The sequence below is a fragment of the Vulpes lagopus genome, chromosome 3 (genome assembly GCF_018345385.1).
Source record: "Vulpes lagopus strain Blue_001 chromosome 3, ASM1834538v1, whole genome shotgun sequence".
Classification (NCBI taxonomy): domain Eukaryota; kingdom Metazoa; phylum Chordata; class Mammalia; order Carnivora; family Canidae; genus Vulpes; species Vulpes lagopus.
In genome coordinates, this window is record NC_054826.1 from 80,666,902 (window position 1) to 80,682,421 (window position 15,520).

The 15,520-nt window shown below is 40.1% G+C and overlaps 1 protein-coding gene and 1 non-coding gene across 3 annotated transcripts in view; both read right to left on the bottom strand.

Moving 5' to 3' along the window:
* Positions 1-15,520, bottom strand: part of EGLN1 (egl-9 family hypoxia inducible factor 1) — a 58,156-nt gene that overhangs the window by 10,811 nt on the left and 31,825 nt on the right. The window lies entirely within an intron of this gene.
* LOC121488534 lies at positions 11,977-12,061 on the bottom strand. The gene has a single exon (XR_005987148.1). It is a non-coding gene; the product is annotated as a small nucleolar RNA SNORD35 (small nucleolar RNA).

The window sequence follows — 15,520 nt, forward strand, 5'->3', positions numbered from 1 at the left end:
GAACTCTTCCCTAAAGTAGTCTCATCTCAAAAAAGTTCACTCAGGCCTCTCCAGCTGTCTGGTGACTTGAACATCTCTTATGCAAAGAACAAAGGGGAAAACTTTTCTTTGTTCATCGACCCCACCCCACTCCACCACCCCACCCCATCCATCCTATAGCAAACACCTCCTGAGCACCAACTATGTGTCTGACAGGCCTTGGTGGGGGGAAAAGGGGGCAGTAACTACAATGACGAATAAAACAGAGTCCCTTGCTTTCATTTGTTATGGAGCCTAATGTGGTGAAATAAATAACTCATAAAGAAACATGTATAATATACAGTTAGGTGGTTATTTTCTCATAAAATTGAAGAGGATGCCAAGAAGATGATTTCTAGAATAGTGATCAAGATGTGAGTAGAGACTTCAATGAAGGGAGTGGCAAGTTGTGCAAATATCTGTGGGGTCAGCATTCCTGGCTGAGGGAAAAATAAGAACAAAGGCAGAAGTGGCTGCACCCAGTGGAAAACCATCGCAGGCCAGCTGGACTGGAATGTGCCAGGGCAAACCATGGGGGTTCAGCAAGCCATGGTGAAGGCTCTGGATACTATTCTAAAAGTGACAGGAGGCCAATGGAGATATATCTGATCAATGCTTTAAGGTCAGTTTCAATTCTGTATGAATAAAAACTAACAAGTATGTAACCTCAGTATCACCCACTACCTAGGATTTATTGGATGTTGTATATTTGCCACATACTATTCTAAGTAATTTATGTATACTAACTCATCTGACACAACTGTATGAGGAAAATAGTATCATCATTCTCATCTTCCTTTAACTATTAAGGAAACAAGGCTCCGGGGGCATGTGGGTGGCTCAGTGGGTTAAGCATCTGCCTTTAGTTCAGGTCATGATCTCAGGGTCCTGGGATCAAGCCCCGTATTGGGCTCCCTGTTCAGTGGGGAGTCTGCTTCTCTTTCTGCCCCGCCCCTACTGCTCATGTTCTCTCTCAAATAACTAAATTAAATCTTTAAAAAAAGGGAAACTGAGGCTCAGAAAGGCTAATTAATGTTCTCAATGTCTGTGACAGTAGGGCCAGGTATAAATGCAGGCAATGTGGTCTCAGAATCTACGCAATTAGCTGCTATGTGAGACTGAACAGAAAGAAGGTGGCTAACTGGCTACTGCAGTTTCTAGGAGAGAAACAAAAGGAGGCTGCCCAGGGTGGCAAAGTAGGGTAATTCTCAAGGCAGAAAACCAATGTGATTTGCTAATGGACTGGAAGTGGAGAGTAAGAATAAGAATAGTAAAGGATGGCTTTTTCTCCCTATGTAATGGAGTAAATGGGGTTAACATTTTCCAAAAATGGGAATACAAGGTGAAGGAATAGTTTTAATAACATGCATTGTGGAAGAAAAAGTGTTTCTCAGCAATGGTCGTGATCAGCAGACACCGCAGAACAGAATAGAGTCACAGACATGAAGATTATGTCTCAATATGGGATCTGTGCCAGTCTCTTCTGAGCCACCTTCTTTGGCGCCCTGGGTTATGGGGAGGTACTCGGAGTTGGTGACTGGTGGAGGGCTGCAGTGAAATAAGAAGAGACCAAACAAAACAAGTAGATTCTGCCCCAACCGTCAACTAGTGGCAGCACTTCTCTGCAGGCTGGTATATAACTGAGAAGAAAGCAAGGCGGAGTAAGAGTCCCAGAACACAGGCAAATAAGTAAGCCCTTCCACCTGAACAATTAGAAGCTATAGGAGAAGGACAGAGCCTAAGCACACGCAGAAAAAAGCAGGCTGTATCAGAAAATCTGAGACCCAGGGGCCACATCCTAGAGGTTCTGGGGAAAGAAAAACCCTGTAGGAAACCTGCAAAGGCTTGGAAGGGTCACGAGTTTGTTCAAATAACTAAATGGCCTAATGACACAGTGACACTGCATTTAGGAACTGATGCATGTACTGAGGGTCCTCTCCATTTGAACTATAGAAAACATAAAAAGGGATTTCTCTGGGTATGGGCTTTAAGGAGGGCACTTGTTATGAGGAGCACAGGGTGATGTATGGAAGTGCTGAATATCACTATATCGTGCATCTGAAACTAAGGTAACCCTGTATGTTAACTAATAAATTAAAATAAAAACTTTAAAGAAAGGTGTAGTCTTATGAAATCTGGCAGCTACTAAGTTTACAACCAGTATTCATATTTAGCTATGATCTGCATCATCAAAATTTAGAGTTCCTTAAATGTAACGCAGCTTTTCCAGTTTTGAAATAATATTCTTGCTCTATTTCTTAATTGGTAATTATGTTTTCCTGATGTATTTTATATACATTTGTGTAAAGAAGACTGAAAAAAAAAAAAAAAAAGAAGACTCTGATGTTGCTGTTCCTGTTTTGCTTTTAGTATGCAACTAGCATACTATTATTCATACGTTTAGTAAATTCACTTTATCTTCTAATAATTTCTTGGTAAAGCAGCTACTAACCACTCATGCTTTACTCATGAAGTGCTGCTTGAGCACCTTATTAGTCTAGATGTCACTGGCAGCTTTAAAAATTATTTATGCATTAACAGGAATTTAAATAAAAACTTAAAAAAAAAGAATGGAAAAAAGTATTCATGGCATTCCTACCATATCACAGTACAACAAAGGCTGCTATAGTAGCTATCTGAAAGGACTTAAGTGGAAAGAAAAGAAAAAAGCAAGCACACACAAAACAAATAATGAACTGAGTAGCATAAATGATAAAAAGGATTCTGAGAAAAGGAAGTATTCATGTAGGATAAAATAAAATAAGGGGATGAGGCTTTGAGCTACATGTAAGACCTAAGCTTATCTTGGAAGGACAGATGTGATTTGAAAAAGTGAAGTTAAGAAAAACCAAGTGTCTGAAGTTTACAAATACAGCAAACATTTAAGTGACAGTACAGTAGCTTTTAAGAAGTCCATTTCTTGGGCAGCCCCGGTGGCGCAGCAGTTTAGCGCCGCCTGCAGCCCGGGGTGTGATCCTGGAGACCCGGGATTGAGTCCCACATCGGGCTTCCGGCGTGGAGCCTGCTTATCCCTCTGCCTGTGTCTCTGCCTCTCTCTCGCTCTCTCTGAATGAACAAATAAAGAAATCTTTAAAAAAAAAAAAAAAAAAAAAGAAGTCCATTTCTTTATTCTAGGATTTACATGGAAGATATTATAAAGTACACTGCTTTGGTCTGAATGTGGGTCCCCCCAGATTCATATGTTGAGATTCTAATCCATAAAGATGATGGCAACAGGAAGGGCCTTTGGGAGGTGCTTAGGTAATGAGGGTGAAGCCTTCAGGAGGATTAGTGTCTTAGAAGAGAGGCCTGGAGGGATCCCTGTCTCTTCTAACCATGTGAAGACACCGTGGGAAGTCATTAGCCATGAATCAGAAAGAAGGCCCTCACTAGAAGAGGATTCGCATGGTCCCCTTGATCTTGGACTTTTCAGCCTCCAGGACTGTGAACAAATAAATTTCTGTGGTTTATAAACTACCCAATCTGTTTTTTGTGTGTTTTAATAGAAGCCCAAATGGACTAAATTACATCTATAAAAGACAAAACTGTTGCAACAGATTTATGTTAGACGTACCAGTTCTAAGGATAAGGAAATGCATGAAAAAGTCTATCAAGCAAAATTAAAATGAGAGGGGATCCCTGGGTGGCGCAGCGGTTTGGCGCCTGCCTTTGGCCCAGGGCGCGATCCTGGAGACCCGGGATCGAATCCCACGTCGGGCTCCCGGTGCATGGAGCCTGCTTCTCCCTCTGCCTATGTCTCTGCCTCTCTCTCTCTCTCTGTATGACTATCATAAATAAATAATAAAAAAATTTAAAAAAAAATTAAAATGAGATATATTAGAGATTGAAGTGATACTCCCTGGCTGTCCTGTCCTTTCCCAAGAGAAGCAGGCCCAGACATGATTCTGTATTCCTATAAGGTTTGGGGTAGAGGACAGCCCAGAATCTAGGCATTTGCCTGGAAAAGAAACAATGCAATTGCTCCTTCATAATTCTGAGGTATGTTCCTAATCTGCCATCTCTTTGAGATGCCAGCTTTAAATATTTCAATTTCCCACTGGGAAAAGCATATTTAAACATAAGCAAAACAATAAAATAGTATTTTTTCCTTTTTGATATGAAAATATACATGATTGAGGATGTTCTTAAGATAAGAAACACCATAAATTTGTTTTTCACTCTGAGAATAAAAGGAAGGAAGAGGTTTGTGATACCTCTTTGGAATCTGAAGACATTTCTGGCATTGGAAGACATGTATTCAGTATGAAGTTGAACCAGGAAACTTTAAAAAAAAATTTTTTCCTTTTGAACAGAATTATTTTAAAACATTGATTCAAAGCTAAGAGAACTAAAATTTTATGGGCTATCAAAGTACTATTTTCCTTGAATGAGGGGAAATGGTTTACTATCTGAAAATTTATCCTATTAAAATGTACTGCCTAGGGGCGCCTGGGTGGCTCAGTTAAGGGTCGGACTCTTAATCTCAGGCTCAGGTCTTGATCTCACAGTCCTGAGTTTGAGCTCTCACATTGTACTCCACGCTGGGCATGGAGCCTACTCCAAAAAAAAAAAAAAAAAAAAAAAAAAAAAGTACAACCTAAGAATACATAGCATTGGCCCTTTTTGATGGTGACTGTGAATATTTAGTAAGAATTTACTGCAAGCCATGCACAGATTATTTCATTTAGACTTCACAACAAATTCAGCAGGTAGGTACAATTAATCTCTCCATTTTAGAGTTTAGAAAACTGAACTACGACGAGCATAAAAATCTTGCAAAGGTCACAGAGACTCTAAGTGGCAGAGGTTGCATACAAACTGAAGTAGTCTGAAGAGAAAAAGCACTCTGGACTCTTCTTCAATGTCTGGTTCCAGCAAGGCTTGTATTCAGATGATGGAGTTCAGATGAAATTGGGAATACAAGCTCCTATATGACTCCCCCAGCTGCTCTAATGCCATGGACTCATACATAATGCCCAATTCTTGAACATACAGATGTAGTACATATGGTGTTTTCCAACTCTATGGTACACCTTCGACCATCCTAAAAGCACACCCACCCACCACCATATATCTGACTCAAATATGGGGAAAAATAGGTCATCAAAAGAGCTGAACTAAGAACATGTTGGTATTTACTGTAAGAATAACCTAATTTTAAACTGTAGTATTCAATTGTGCCTGTTTAGGTAAATATCATTTCAAAAAAAATATAATTAAAAACTTTATAAAAAGTCATGAGTTTTGTTCATTGCATTAATTAGCATGGGGTGGGTAATGGAGAAGGGCAATCTACATGCATTAAAAAATTTAAATCTCTTGACTTATTTGCTAATCTTTAATGTTGTAAATACACTCAGACTGTATGTTTTGGGAGGTACTTTTTTTCTAATCCACATTATGGCAAAAAATTAAACTCTCACTGAAGACCAGGCTTCAGCAATAGGAACGAGGACAGCTCCTCTCAGTTCAAGCCTCTAGTCCACACAGGGCGATAAAGACCCTCCGGAAGGTCATCACTGAGTGAGATGCATTAATTCCAAGTAGAAAGAGAAGAAAAGAAGGTTCTGAGAAAGTATCATGATAGATCATGGCAGAGTTTATGGAAGCAGCTATATCTGAACTAAGCTAAAAAGAAATATAAGTTGGAGAGAGAGTATTTCAAACAGAACAAATCACGTAAGGGAAGTTTTATTATTATTTTTTAAAAGATTTTATTTATTTATTCATGAGAGACGGAGAGAGAGACAGAGAGGCAGAGACACAGGCAGAAGGAGAAGCAGGCTCCATGCAGGGAGCCCGACGTGGAACTTGATCCCGGGTCTCCAGGATCACACCCCAGGCTGCAGGCGGCGCTAAACCGCTGCACCACGGGGGCTGCCCATGTAAGGGAATTTTTAAACGCAAGAAAATACAGAACACATTTGGTGACGAGGAATATTCAAATTTGCTAAAGCACAGAGTTGACAAGGAGGAAGAAAACTGAAAAGGTGAGAGGGGTCAGACTGTGGACAAACCCGAGTGCCTTCTTACTCTACCATTAGACAAAAGCCAGCATTTTGGGGCGAGGGAGCAACACGATCAGCACTGTGCATCAGACACACAACAAGTAGAATGTAAGATGATCTGGGAACGGGGACAGAAAAAGACCAGTCAGAAGGCAACCACTGTAGACAAAGAAAGGAAGCAGTCTGATGTAGCGGAGGTGCTTTGGGAAGGGTGGGGAACAGGGAGCAGGGGCTGAGGGGAACAGGGAAAGATCATGACCATGAGGAAAAGGAGAGGACTCGGTAAGTGTTTCACAGACAGAACGGAGGATGAGGCTGAACCAAAGATGGTTCACAGGAGTTTGTGTCCAGCCGAGGCCAGGCCATTAACGGAAGTGGGGAGCATGGGCTTGGGAGAGGCCAGTGCGTTTTTTGGAACACTGAGTGTTCCACGCTGGTGGGCCCTTCTGGTGGAGATGTTCAAAAGGCAATTGGAAATAAGAGTCTGGAACTCTAAAAAGAGGTCATAGCTGGAGATGCAGACTTATGAGCCACCCTCATATGGGAAAGCTAAAGCCATATGGCTGCCAGAGATTGTCAAGGAGAGAACAGGGGACAGAGTCTCATGGAATAAACTCATTCAGAATAAAAATTCATTTAACTTTGCTTTCCTGATCATAGCAAAAACCACTGGATAGCCAGGCAAAAGCTGACTAACTGTAAATGATTTAGGACTCATTTTTTACTAATTATTTGTAGATGAATTGTAAATGATAAATACATACTACAAAACAGGACTTATAATAAGGGCATTTAGGTTGTTTCCGTAAAATGTTTTAAGAAGCTTCTTGCCATTATAAACAAAACTGTGATTGAAAACAGTTCTGGAGGGACACCTGGGTTGCTCAGTGGTTGGGCATCTGCCTTTGGCTCGGGGTGTGATCCCAGGCACACCGCATCGGGCTCCTTGGTTGGGGCCTGCTTCTCCCTCTGCCTGTGTCTCTGCTTCTCTCTCTTTGTGTTTCTCATAAATAAATAAATAAAATCTTTAAAGAAAAAAAAAAACCGAAACAGTTTTGGAGCCCTGTTACTGTAAATGTCCTTGATACCTTTCTAAAAATTAAATTCCTAGAAGTGAATTATAAGGCTTTAAAATTCTTTTATTGCCACAATGTTCTCCTGAATGGCTCTACTAGTTTAAACTCCCACCAGTCTGTAGGAGTACACATATCCTCCCACTCATTTGCCAATTCTGACTACTGAATTTTATTCTTTTAAAAACTGCTCAATTTGATAGGTAAAAACTTATATTAATATTTTAATTTTATCTCAATTTGTAAAAGCAAACATTTTTCATATTTTTATTGGCCATTTAATTCCTGTTAACTGCTTACTCATATCCTTTATTCACTTCATCCTTTCTACTAGCTTTCTGTCATGTGACATGACAACAATTTCAACACTTTTACTATGCTCCTACAGAATAATACAAAGTAGTTATTATTTGTGCAGGAAGGCAGAGTATAACCATATTAATTATTAATATAAACTGAAGTTTTAAGAAGTCCAAGAGACTTTCTGACTATATTCATAGGAATGTGAAAAATGCAGAGAAAAAAAAGCAAAGATAATAAATAGCATTGTTCCAAATTACTCCCCAAGTGGCTCAGGAATGATGGACTGCTTAACACCACACACACACACACACTACTTTCCTTACTCGGCCCTCATTCTAGTCCAAGAAAAAGAACTTCCATATACATTTAAAAATCAACTTGCTTTTAAAGGCAATGCTCCCAATAGGCAGTGTGATCTAGATTCATATAATGATGCCTTATGAACTCTCTGTTTCCCTTTTAGGAATTGTAAAGTTATACTTTATAAATTAGGAAGCCATCTGATGAAGCAGTTTCTATTTGAGCTGTCTAGCCCTGCTGTCAGAAAAGAGACCTATAATTTGCTAACCTCGGCTCCAATCTCACAAACTATGCACAACTCTTCCCCGGGCTCCTAAGCAGGGCTCTGTATTTATGCCACTCACCCACAACCGCCCCTCTCACCCCCACCAACCACAAAATTGAGGAGGACAGAGCAACCTCTTTCCCGTGAGGAGGTTGGATCCCAGGCAAGACTCAGCTTGATCCCCACCCAGGGAGTGGCATGATTTTATTTGAGCCCATGTAAGATGTCACTGGTAAGACACATACTCAGACAGCTATGGTAAAGCTGTTATGTTATTAATATAACTCCCTGGCGGAGTACACAACTTAGTATTAAAAGAAAAAAATAAAAACAGAACAAAATACTCAGCTGTTTAACATTACAAACATCTGCTTCAGCATTTCCCTAGACCTACTGAGCAGGTACTGCATTCTGCATGGGACTACAGGGATGAAAAATTCAACACCTGTTTCAACACCAGACTCTAGAGGAGAGGTGTGATTTTAAAATGTTATTTACATCATTTCAGCATAGAGTGTAATGCATATTTATTTAATGGACTGGAGGGCATGGATTAGAAGTTCCTGATATTCCTCCTGGAGCAGGCAGTTAACATTTGCAAAACCACTACTGGATATACACAATCACTGGTTCATGTTGAAGTTGCTAACAAAAAAATCTCACTCCAGGGGCGTCTGGGTGGCTCAGATGATTAAGCATTTGCTCAGATCATGATCCCGGGGTCCTGGGATTAAGCCCCACGTTGGGCTCCCTGCTCAGGAAGCCTGCTTCTCCTTCTCCCTCTAACCCTTCCCCCTGCTCATACTCTCTCTCAAATGAATTTTAAAAATCTTTTTTTAAAAACCCATCTCACTTCAGTAGGATAAGTCAAATTCTCATCTCTCCTCAAATCCAGAGGATATGGTAATTAGGATAATAGATATCAGAAATGACTACAGCAGTAGAAAAGAGTGGAGTTCAGGATACATGGTTTGGCTATAGTACCATAAAGGGGACCACTGCTCTTACATGAGCACATACATATGAATCCAATGAACTCTGTGGTGTATATTCTTTGGAATTGTACCCAGGGCTCAGGGTTCCTGCTGGTTCTGTGATTAGTTCCATATAAGGGAATTTTGTTGTCTGATCTCAAGTAGGTTAAACTGAATCCTACACCCAGATTAGCACTTCTACCTAGAATAAAACTTTCATAAAAGGTATCGGTCAGAGTTCCTAGAAGAATGGAGAGGAGGGACTTTATTTAGTTTAGAAAACAGTTTGTAAGACTATTTTTTGCACTTGCTGGCTAATAAATTTTTGTATGTGTGGCAGAGTTCAGTCTGAATTTTGCTTTCATAGTACTTTTGGGAAGTTATGTTTTAGGGGAGTAGACCTATGTTGTTCACTTATCTGTAGCTTCCAAACATGAGCAGTATCTCTCAAAAAGAACTTAATACCCACACAACTGAACTGGCTCAAGTTGCATCACAACAGGGAAAAGTCATGCGAAAACAACCAGGACAGTGTAATAAACACAACACAAGGTACCTAGATAGCAAAGATGATTAATGCTCTCATGGAATGGGGTGTAGAAGATTCTGCAAAGTGACATATGAGCACAATTTTGAAGGATAAAAATACCAGGTGTCCAGAGTAGGGAGAGAGTCCAAGTAGAGGGAACACCCTAAGAGGAATGCAAATGTGAGAAGTGTTGAAGGATGAAGTGCACAATGAAGAGCATCAGGAGATGTGGCAGGAAGGTTCCTACTGACTTTCAAAGGAGCTTTGTCTTACAAGCCAGTGTAGCCATGTGTGTTCAGTAAGAATCACTTGGTGGACTTCTGAAAGTATGATGCCCAATGCCTCCACTTAAAATAATGATTTAGGGATCCCTGGGTGGCGCAGTGGTTTGGCGCTTGCCTTTGGCCCAGGGCGCGATCCTGGAGACCCGGGATCGAATCCCACATCAGGCTCCCAGTGCATGGAGCCTGCTTCTCCCTCTGCCTGTGTCTCTGCCTCTCTCTCTCTCTCTCTCTGTTACTATCATAAATAAATTAAAAAAAAAAATTTAAAAAAAAATAAATAAAATAATGATTTAGTAGGTATAGAATGAGACCTGGGAACTTGGAATTTTAAACAAGCACTCCAAAGGGCCAAACTTCGAATAATGATAGCAAAATAATCCAATTTCAGCCTGAGTACAGGGGGGATGTGGGAGATCAGGGGTTCAGTTCTAAACATGTTTAGTTAGGGTATGCGTAAGGTACAGTTACAGGAAGACAATCCCTGCTCTAAAAGAACTTATATTCCAGTGGAACAGAAAGGAAAACTAATCATTTTAACACAACCAACAACAAAAATGACGCCTGTCAAAGGGGCACCTGTGTGGCTCAGTTGGTTAAGTTTCTAATCTTTGGCTCAGGTCATGATCTCAGAGTCCTGGGATCAAGCCCTGTGTCAGGGTCCCTGCTCAGCAGGGAGTCTGCTTCTCCCTCTCCTTTCCTATCCAGCTTGTGTTCTCTGCTCTCTCTCAAACAAATAAATCTTAAAAAAATAAATGACCAGGCCAGGCACTGAATATTATTCCACTGCAGGGGCAGTTGGGGTCAGAGAAAACTTCTTGAAAAATGGGTCTTGAAAGAAGACTGTGAATTAGCCAGGCAAAAGAGAGAGAGGGGAGAATGTTCCAGGAAAAGAAAAAAGTCACAAAGACAAGAGACAGCACGGTGTGTGTGCATGTGCATGTCCTGCGTGTAAATTGCAAGCAAGGGGGAGCCCAAAGCACCAGGCCAGTGGTGTGACAGATGAGGCAGGATGTATCCAAGGCCACTCCCTGGAAGGTTAGTGTGCTCCTTGATAGTTAACTTGCACTTCATCTTACAGGTTAACAGGGAGCCACTGAAGAGTTCTCAGCAGGGAAGTGATATTATCAACTCTAGGTTTTCATTTACTTGAGCAGGTGACTTGCGAGGCACATTTCTGAAGCACAGCTATGAAGTAATGAGTCTGTTTTTCTTACTGGAGCTGGTAAACCACAGCTATTTCCTTTTGTGGGTTATTCTCTACAGGAATGCTTGTGTTTTGTTCTTAATTTGATATTCTTGATGCAGAATTAATGCAATAACAAAAAGCTGTTTTTTAAAAAATTTCCCCAAATGAATGCAACTCATATGAAGTACTTAAAAATGTCAACATAGCCTCAGGCTTACTGCTTGGAGAGATATTCAATAATTGCTAAAATGCTCTTTTTGGTTTAAGACTTAAATGTGCATAGACTCAGGACTCCTTAGCTGAAAAGACTGGTCATAAAAACATACAAAAACATCTGACTCTTAAGAAATCAGTAACTCCAATAATGAGCCGAGTTTTTCAATAATAATAGTAATAGCACAACCCCCTTTGTAGGTAGAAAAGCAAACTCTTCTAGAAAGCATTTGTGGTGTGAATGACAGAGATTCAAGTCACATGCAGCCTTTGCAAATTTATTTTACAGAGCTTCCATATGATGCATCTCATATTCATCTCATTCCTGCAACGACTCCATGAGTTCTGCGGGAAAGTCGAGGTCTCCATTTTACTAATAAATCTATCTGGGCCTTGTTGGCAGTGCTGAAGCGCTTCTTCTGCCAGCCATATTTTTGCACAGGAGTGTAATCACTGCAAGGACCAGATCTGGTCCCAGAAAATAATGATGGCCCCGTTTCAAATAACACTAACCTCTACTCTGCTTTTATCACTTTGAAGGAGTTTAATGTTCTTTGCTTTCTGCATCATTCTTAGAAAAGTTGCTGGATTACTTATAAATAACCATACCCCCCCCCCCAAAATAACCATACCCAGACACCCTTGTAATATTTCTCTTCTGGGTTTCTTCCATCAATTTTGGACTCCTATGAGGCAGATCTTATTAATCTGTGCTAAACACAAGTGCTCAAATCTCTGTTGAGTAAATCAATTAATGATGAAGGGTAGAGAGAAAGGGGAGAATAACTTCAACAACTTGAATACGATTTATTGATTATTTTTTCTTCTGGCATCAGCTGTGCCAAGTGGCTTTCTCAGCAGTGCCCAGGGTGAGCACCTGAAGACACTGTGAGAAGACATCATCTATACTTTAAAACAGAATACAAGTTGAGTTTTATCATCTTATGCTAAAAGTTGACAAAGGTATTTACCAGATTATGAGTAATAAATCAGAAGTTCAACAACCATCCATTTGCACAGGAAACAACCATCCGTTTGCACAGGATGACACACATATATTATATACACTATGTATATGTGTGTGTGTGCATGCACGTGTACATAAAGAAGGATAGTTATTAAATTATGCCAAAAGACCGATTTTCATTCAGTACCATATAGCTTTATTCTGGGTGTAGGCACAGCTTATTTCTAAGAATGTTCAAGTAGGAGAATGCTTGGCTGGCTCAGTGAGAGAAACACAGGACTCTTGATCTTGGGGTCATAAGTTCGAGCCGCATGTGGGTTATAGAGATTAATCAAATTAATTTTTAAAAAAACCAAAAAATCTTAAAAAAAAAAAAAAAAAGAATGTTCAAGTAGGGGTGGCCTGGCTGGCTGGCTTAGTCCATAGAGCATTCTACTCTTAATCTCAGGATTGTGAGTTCAAGCCCCATGTTGTGTGTAGTGGCTACTTGAAAAAAAGAATATTCAAATGTACCTAGTGAGTGGTTTAGGAAAAGAATTCAAATAGAATATGAGATTTCCATAACAACCATTAAGAAGTTAAGTTCTCTAAGCCTTTATATCTAGTAATTTTCAGGCATATTGACAGTAACTAGCAACCTCCAGTATTTCTCTCAAACCCTTGTTCCCAGCCTTGTTCTGATGCCACTAGAACAATCATCTATGCTACCCTGCTTTTTAGAGCTACCTGCTTCTTTGATCCATAGTTTTCTGCTGGCCCAGGCTTAGTCTTTATGTCACAATGTTTACTGAATCCTACTGATGACTGATTTCTACCCTGCTTCTCTGATCAACATTATATGTCAGTCTACTGTACCTGAAGTTCTATAGACTATGATCCAATATTATGTCCAAATGTGCTGTTGATACAAGAGGAAGTTTTGTTTTGGTTCTGGGTGGGGCCCAGTGACTCTAACCAAAGGGACCATAAGATAAAAACTGAGGACCCGGTGCTCTAAGGATAGGAATTTGAAGAGAATGTTGCAAGAAGTCTTAAGGTGAAGTATAAACGTGAGGCTCCGGGGCAGCCCGGGTGGCTCAGCAGTTTAGCGCCGCCTTCGGCCCAGGGCCTGATGTTGGAGACCCGGGACTGAGTCCCATGTCGGGCTCCCTGCACGGAGCCTGCTTCTCCCTCTGCCTGTGCCTCTGCCTTTCTCTCTCTTCCCCCCCACTCCTGTGTCTCTCATGAATAAATAAATAAAATCTTTAAAAAAAAAAAGTGAGGCTCCACTTTTGCATAAAATTTGAGAGAATTTTTAATTAATTATGAAGAACCAACTAGATACATTTAAGAGTCTTGAAGAAAAATCCTCCCATACTTGGTTGATAAAATGGTGAGATGTGAGTTGAGTAAACTAATAGTTTGCTTCTCTTTGAATCTGCATCTAGGCCTGTGTCAACCTGGGAGGAGTCTATTGTCCTTAGTCTCTAACCAATTAATCTACATTTTTATCAATGATTTTGAATGAAAAAAAAAGAAAAGAAGGGATTTCTCAGTATAACTTTTCTGAATAGGGAAAGTTTAGATAAGTGCACTTTACAGGAAAACCACCACCAATGGCTGAGGTATTACTATGTGTCAGTCACTGCATGAGGAACTTTATATTAGTTCTTTCATTTAATTCTCAGAATCCCTGTGAGATAAGTATTATGCTCATCATGTGGAGTAAACTATACAAAGGGATAAGACGATTTGGTAGAACAGATATCCTAAAAACAAAACAAAAAACCCAGGAGTTCTGGTTGACCATAAATTTAAACTAGCCATTATGTTGCTAAAAAGCTACGGCTACCTTAAATAGTTCTACTAGATTCTATACTACTTAGGCCCTATTCATTTCTGGGGATACATTAGAGTATTTTTTTTTTTTTTTTATGGCTAAAATCGTGAGGGCAGTGTCCAGTAAGGAACAGTGGCAGGATGTGAATAGGTTTAGCCTGGAGAAGACACATTCCCGGTGGACTGTAATCTCCGGAATACAGGGACTGAGTCAGATAAAAATAGCACCACATTTTACGTAGTGCTTTCCAGTTTGCAAAATGGCTTTTACCTTACACACAAAATAAAGGAAGCACACTGAGATTAAGAAGACTGGGATCTGAAGCCAGAGTGCCTGTACTCAAACTCCAATTTTGCCCCTTCCTGCCTGGGTCACTCTGGACAAATTATTTAACTTTTCTGTGCCTGACTTTGTCTGTAAAGTGAAAATAACAACTGTATACCTGCATGGTTAATGAACTAGTACATAAAAAAGTGTTTAACAACACTGTCTGGTGCAAAGGCAGTGTTAATGTTGGACAGCTATGGGGTGCTGGATAAGTCCCAAGCCTCCAGAGCTGTGTCCTCATTCTAAAAATTAGGATTATCACTATCTACTCACAAAACTAGGAGTTAAACAAGACAACAAAGGAAAGTATTCTGTAAATCTTAATTCCTTTTTTGTTTCATAAACACCTTCATCAGAATGCCTGGGTGGCTCAGTGGTTGAGTGTCTGCCTTTGGCTCTGGGCATGATCCTGGGTCTGGGGATCGAGTCCCACATCAGGCTCCCAGTGAGAAGCTTGCTTCTCCCTCTCTATGTCTCTCTCTCTCTCATAAATAAATAAATAAATAAATACATACATACATATATACATACATACACACACACCATCATCATAATCTCTAAGAGAGCCTATTATGCTCCAGACACTATGCTAAGTATAATTATCTAATTTAATCCTCACCATAACTATATAAAATGCCTACTTCTATGATCCTCACTTTTCAGACCAGGAAAAATGCCTACTTCTATGATCTTCACTTTTCAGACACTTTTTAATTTCATATAAATTAACCTAGAATGGTTAATTTATATGAGGCCGCAGAGCTAAGCTGTCAGCGAGATTGAGAACTCAGGTGTGCTAGACTCTGTAGCCCAGCTTAGAGCCTCCATATGTATATAGGCTTTTCACTTATACATCTCAGCAGCTAACAACATGCCTACTTAGTAAAATGCCTCCTATGTATAAAATGTTTGGTAAATGTTTCCTTAATTAAATTAATGAATGTTAGCGGTCTTCAACTTGGTGCAACTGTTGTAAGGAAACAGGATATGTAGAAAAGCCTCCATTCCTGCTCCATGTGCCAGTACGTTGGGGGGATTGATCTTGGATCACATCATCTGAGCCCAGGTTTCTTTACTTCTAAGATAAGGAACCTGGAAAATACAATCTTCCAATCTGGTTCAAAGACTACATGGTTCCATCTGGCAACACTTCTGATATAGCAAAGATTTAAAATAAAAATTCTAGAATTTCAAAACTGGAAGAGACCACAAAGGTCTGACCCAAACCCTTTAGACAGGGGAATCCCAAAAGAC